Below are 6,862 nucleotides of genomic sequence, written 5' to 3'. Positions count from 1 at the left end.
CTCTGCTTTCCTGCTCTCTGTATTTACTCCAGATTATATACTCACATCTGAAGATTTTGAGTTAGGACCTCAGATGAGAAAGAACATATAGCATCTGTCTTTCTGGGCCTGGGTTACTTTATCAACGTGATCTTTTCTAGTTAGTGATCTTTTCTAGTTACACCCATTTGCCTGCAAATTTCATGACCTCATTTTCCTGTATCGCTGAATAGTATTCTTGGAGTGTATGTGTCCTGCACTTTTATTAGCCATTCATCAGTTAAAGGACATTTAGGTTGTTATCTGACACTTTCAAAATTGGTTCTTTCTCAAATGGATTTTACTCTTTTAATTTCATGTCCCCTTTATTTCTTCTGCACAGGGTATTTAGACACAGAAAAGGATGTTTGCAAATCATCCCGTGGCTGAAGGTTATTTCTGATCAATCTGAGATGAAAAATTTTACACACATTGCCTGCCTATTGTTTTCTGTTGCAGTAATACATACCTAAGAAGATCAATTTATGGAGAAAACACTTGTTTCGTGTCACAGTTTGGAGGCTTCGGTTCTTGACCAGCTGGCTGTCTAGCTTCAGGGCTGAGACATCACACAACACCATGGCAAGAGCAAGTGATAGACAATGCCAGTTCATTTCAGATGGCCAGGAAGCAAGCAAGGAAGGAAAAGAAACCATACTAACTCTCCTTTATGGACACCAACGACCCGAATCTATCCTCTAGGCCCTCTCCTAGAAGGTAGTCCTTCTGAGGACCAAACCTTTTTTTGTTGTCTGTCATTTTGAGACGTAGTTTCTCAGTGTATCCATGCTGTTCTGGAGCTCACTCTGTCGATCTTGAACTCAGAGGCCCACCTACCTCTGCATCCCAAGTGCTGGGATTAAAGGTGTACACTACCACTGCTTGGTTGAGGACCAAACTTTTAATAGGTGGGTTCCTGAAAGCTATTCTTGATGTCAACTGTAGCATATATGAATTAAATCTGACCACTGAGTATATTTGCTCTAATTCTTACAGTGCTAGCAAATGTAGGATGTGAGCGTCCTTTACAGTATAGAGATCTATCTATACTATTCATTTCTCTCTTAGACCATCCAGTTCTTATTTCGTAAAGCTTTAACAACAGGCCGTCATATATACAGCTTCCTGATCTCTGAGCCCATTCCATAATTAACCCTTGTTTGAATATTGAGGATAAATTGGCCATATTAAAGAATCAAAAGACACTTGTGTTTTGACTAATAATTGTACAATACAAGTAAAATCTGAAATTTAATTTACTTTCATTATTATCTTTAAAGACTGGCTACCTTCTGGAAGTCTTGTTTTCCTTATTTGTAAAGTAGAAATAACAATGTCTTCTAAGCATGGGGATGTTACAAATATTATGCTAAAGGATGTCTGGTATAAGATAAGTGATCAATAATGGCAGTTGTTATTATCATTGTCCTAATTTTTACAGTCCTATCAAGTAAGCATTAAAATAGCCATGATGGGACTGAGAGCTAATGGAAGTCACTTTATAAAACATAAACATTTATGGCATGATGTATATGGTTGTTACAGTCACTAACATAAATAAGTAACGATCACAATGTATTTTGGATCAGTGCCACTTTGAGAAGCCCACTTCCTAATAAGCATTTCTGGGAATAACTTTTTAGTAAGGAATATGGTGCATCGTTTCTGGCTCAACCCCAAGTCCTGAAGGCATCATCTGTCATCGATGACAAGTGCCTAGAACCCAGACACCCAGGATTCCCTTAAGCATCTGAAAGGACTACAGGAAGGTAATTTTTTTGGCAGCAGAACAGTGTAACCAATCATTGTTTCATTATTACATGCTAAGGTTGATGTATTTTTTGGCCCGAGTTTCTGTGGAAGCATGACTTACCAAAGGACTTTACCTTTGTGCCTCGTTGTGTGGCACAGATGGGGCTACAGAAGCTGTGGGAGAAAGTGAGTGGCATCTGCACACAAATTTAGGACCTTTGGAAGATCACAGAAGCACATACATACCCAACAACAATAGGCTTCTCTTTAAAGAAAACGTCTTCATTGTTTAACAATAAGTAGCTTCTTATTTGTAGGTTTGTTTTGATTACATTCATAGTATAAAAGCAGGATATCCAGGCAGCCAATGAATTTCGTAAACCCAGATTATTTCCATTGGAATAATGATATGCTACACAGAATTACTTTCCCTATCGATTGCACTGAGAAGCTCAGTAATCTTCTCAAAACAATTCACCTGAGAACAAAATAACAACATATTTTGGACATGGAAAATAGCAACTTTTTATACCCAGATTCTTTAAGCAAAAATGACAAGATAGTAAAATACATAAGAAATAGGTTTTGAAATTAGAAAACCCAGTTTTATGGATGAATCTCCAAAACATCCATCCCACATTTTTACTTCACCATTCCTGTTCTAGGTACAGCATCAGTAACCCCATCTTTCAGATGAGGATTGGGAAGGTTCAGAAAACCTGGCGTACAAAGATTTGCATGAGGGACTCAGTCAGGATTTCAAACCCTATATTGATTTTAAACCTATAGTTCTCTCTGCAACAGGATTGACTATGGCACTTGAGTCCCTGTACTTATGTGCCATTATTGTTAGAAGTTTTAGAGCTCGTGTTCACGCCCATCTGTGGGGACCCAAGGGATGAGCCTAAGAGGCATAGACCAGATAATCACAGATAATTCTCATGGTTGCCTCTGGAAACATCTCACAAGACAGATCTCTGAAGCCAAGTCAGAGGAGTAGTTAACAGTAATTAATCAGTTCGACAAATGGCTACACATGACCTAAAAGGCCAGTCGTGAATTGGGAGGAAAGAAAAGCAGGGAAGTTTTCAATTTCAATGCCAATCTGGCAAAAGAAGGAAAAAAGCTGGCAAAGCTAGAGAAGTCAGGAACAGAGTAAAGGCCCCCAGTCCCGTCACCTCGAGCATCGCTGCAGATGATCTTTGGGTACATTGTCATGTTGGGGAGTATAAGCTGCTCAGGGATAGGGCCTCTCTACTACAGGCATCACCAGCATAATGAGGCAGGGGACAGGAGCCTGATGGAGAGAAACAACAACAACATTAAAGACAGGGAACTAGAGTCTCATCTTTAGATGCAGAACAGAAAACTCATTCCTTGCTTTGGATGGGTGCTACCAGAAAGCAGGTGGAGGGATTGACCGGTGAGTCTGGCCATATGTCTCAGTCATCTTACCTGACTTGGGGAAAATGGCCCTTCTGTGAATGTGACAATCGTGGCTTTCAATATTCGCTGTTGGAAGTGTGGTGTAGGATAAGAGCAGCTACACATATGGGGTCCGGAGACAGGCTCATCAGTAGCACCCCACTTCACTCACAGCTCCCAAGGCTTATCCTTGAATGAACTTTTTTAATATGTGTGTGGGGAAGAGCCAAAATTTGCAGATGCACTACGCTAAAAATGTCATAACAATATGAAAAATGGTAATTTCCCCCAGGAAATCGTGTTTTATGTGCTTGAAGCTTACATACACTTTTGCATTCTTTCTTTCTTCTCTTCTGGTGACATTTTCTCATCTTTGTACTTTGTTAGCGTTATGAAACAAGCCATTGGTGTGAAAAAGAGCTGTCAAACATAATACAGAGCTCTATAAAACTGAGAAAATTGGAATTCTTAGTCACTACATGGGGTCCAATTTCAGGTGCATAACACACTCAGTTGTAGCGAGTGAGACTGACTTCAAGCTCTGTCACCATTACAGCCTCACATCTCACATGCCATTCAGTGGCTGCAATACTTTCATCTTTTTTTTTTTTAACGCAATGGCATTTATCCAATGGCATTCATGCTGAACACTGATGGGGATGACAGCATTCAGTAATGCCAAAAGCATCCAGGGAATTTAATCTCAATTCCAAATGCTTAAGCTTGACGCCTGCACAGACACTTAGATTATTAAAGGGCTGGGGGAAATGATTTAGAAAAATTCCAGTCATACAACAGCAGGGACATAAAGCAGCTTAGACTCAGATAGGAAAATTACTTTTAAAATCCTTAAGGATCTGAGAGCAGGCAGTGAATTTAAGGGGCTTTTCTTAACACTTGACGACTTTTCAGAATGCACCAAACCAATGAGCTGGGCATTTACTTTGACAAAAGAATGGATCTGAAGATGTAATCATAGTTTTGTTAATTACTACATGACACTAATTTATTAATGAGACCTGCTCTGTACCAGTAAGAGAGATCTTGAAGTTCTCTGATGTCTTGTGATCTTATAAATCCAGCCGCAATGTTCAGTCTTGTCTCTGAAAGCTCCTTTATCCAAGGATGCTATGGTGGTATATCCCTAGCTCTTGACTTCTTTTTGGGAGGTCTTCATTAGTTGCATGCTTTCACAGATGCCTTCTTCCTTCTACCACTGGTTCTGGAGTAGCCCTAATCTTAATTTGATGCTGAGCACCTTTGCCTTCCAAGATATCCATCCCCAGGGCTACGCATATGGTGAAATCAACTAAAAAAGAAAACCATGATGTGTATTTGAAATTTAAATTTAAGTGGACTTCCTGTGGTTCTAGTTGAGGAGCAGAGTGGAACAACTATCAGTAGAGATTGAGAAGGGAAGGGACATGTGGTGTGGAAAAAGTATAAGAGATATCAAGAGGAGGAGTTAGTTCTGGCCTTCTGTTGTGCAGTAGGGGAGCTCTTAGTTAAAACAGTCTTTGATGTGCTTTAAAATAACTAGACAACAAGAAGAAAAAAAGTTCCAAGCACAGAGATGAAGCATGTGAGGAGACAGAAGTGCAGTCTCCTGATCTGATTATCATACATTGTATAATGTTTACATTATTGTATATTTGTACATATGTATACACTTCATGTCTTGTTATATATTATACACACTAGTATATATACACATTGTATATTTATCTATTGTGTATATTGTATGTATGCATATGTACATGTCTAATTATTGTACTGCATCCTCATAAAATGAACAAAATTCAGTATTAATGAAATATGCAAAAAGGCTGATCCTGATCCACTGTGCTTGGGGAATGACATAAAAAGTCCTCTAATTTCAGGCCACACTTTGATTTATTTGTCTTTTGTTTTTCTTTTTGCAAATAAGTCACACTATTTTTCCTTAAAATATTTATTTTTGATAAATTTGACATACGTGTTTGGGGCCTCTATTGTGATATGATCTACATTTCTTGAGTGGAAAAAGATGAAGCCTGTAACAGAGTAAAACACAGAACAATGTACAACGTATATACTTTGGCATGTATGTATATTTCTCTTTCAATTTTTTAAGAAATAAAATTCTAAGGACATTTTTTGAGCTAATATTTTTAAAATTAAAAATATTTTTTCCCACACAATATATTCTGATCACAGTTTTCCATCTCTTATGTCCTTCCAGGTCCTTCCCACCTCCCCACCCACCCACCTCCACTCCTTTCTCATCGGAAAGCAACAAATAAAAGACAAGCCCAGAAGAATAAAGTCAAACACATACACATGCAAACAAACATACATATGCACATAAAAATTATAAAAACACAAAATCAGAAACCATAATATAAAAGCAAAAGACTAGTAGTGTGAAAAAAGTGCAAACAAAGCATTATGAGACCAAAAAAAAAAACATCCAAAATTTCTATTGACTTTGTTTTGTGTTGGCTGTCTACTGCTGGGCACGGGGCCTGCCCTTAGTGAGATTGTTGGAGAAAACTAATTTTTCCTTTGCAAGCAGTTGACACTTGGTGAAGCTTCTGGGTTATGGATGAAGGCTTGTGCCCACCTCCCCTCTCAACGCTGGGGTCCCATCTGACATGAACCTGTGTGGATGCTGTGCACACCACCACAGTCTGTGAGTGCATATGCTCACCCTTCCTGTTGTGTCTGGAAGACCTTGTTTCCTTGGTGCCCTCCATCCCCACTGGCTCTTACCATCTTTCCACCTCCTTCTCTGCATAGCTGAGTTAGTCTTGAACTCACCACTGTGTTCTGCAGTTCTGAGCTGAAATAACTTCTGTGAGCTGATTCTCTTAGCTCCTTAGTATATAGATTCCAGTGCTGGTGGTGCTTCAGCACCTGCCCTCCCTCAGCTCTATATTAATTCTTGGCTGTCACAAGAATCGTGTATCTTTAATGTGCTGATAGGGATGGATGAGGGGTGACCCTTATCATTTCAACCTGTATGTCAGGGTGCTCTAGGGAGATCACACCTGAAACCTAAGGTTTCTTCATAATGATAGGCAATGTGATAACAGTATTAGCTTAAAACATGGACTCTTTAACATTTACTATCTAATTTAACTGATTGTTGGTGCTACAATCCTTATTCTTCCTTTCCATTAAATGAAGTTATTTTATAAGACTCTAAAATCACCCGGCAGTGATGAAGCTGAGTTCAGACTCAGCAGCTACAAGGCCTGTGCTCTTGGGCACTCATGCTTCTGTGTCCGACCTCCAAGTTTTCTATCGCCCTTTGACATTGAATAGAATTCCAGGTGTAGGCAATGTTACAGAAATCACATCTTTGATTTTACAGTGAGTTGGGAATTCTTAAGCTGTTCTTTCATATGAATCAACTTTCTACAGAACTCTGCTTAATAACATTTCATATTTTGAAAACATTTCGGTCCATTAGTTGAGTCAATGAGGTAATAATAGGGAGAGGAAAAAAGCTAAAAATATTCCCAGATGGTACGCTGCTTCCGCAGGGCGAGCTCTTCAACATTGTAGCGGTAGAATAGCTTTGCTATCTCCAGCTAAGCATGTAGTTCGGAAATTAACTTTCACTAAACATATGAAAAGATGATGAAAGCGTAAAAGCGTTTCTCATCCATCCATGGATTAGCTC

Source organism: Myodes glareolus, chromosome 16 (assembly GCF_982192425.1).
Source record: "Myodes glareolus chromosome 16, mMyoGla1.1, whole genome shotgun sequence".
In the NCBI taxonomy this organism is placed as follows: Eukaryota; Metazoa; Chordata; class Mammalia; order Rodentia; family Cricetidae; genus Myodes; species Myodes glareolus.
Note: the sequence above shows the minus strand (reverse complement) of the source record.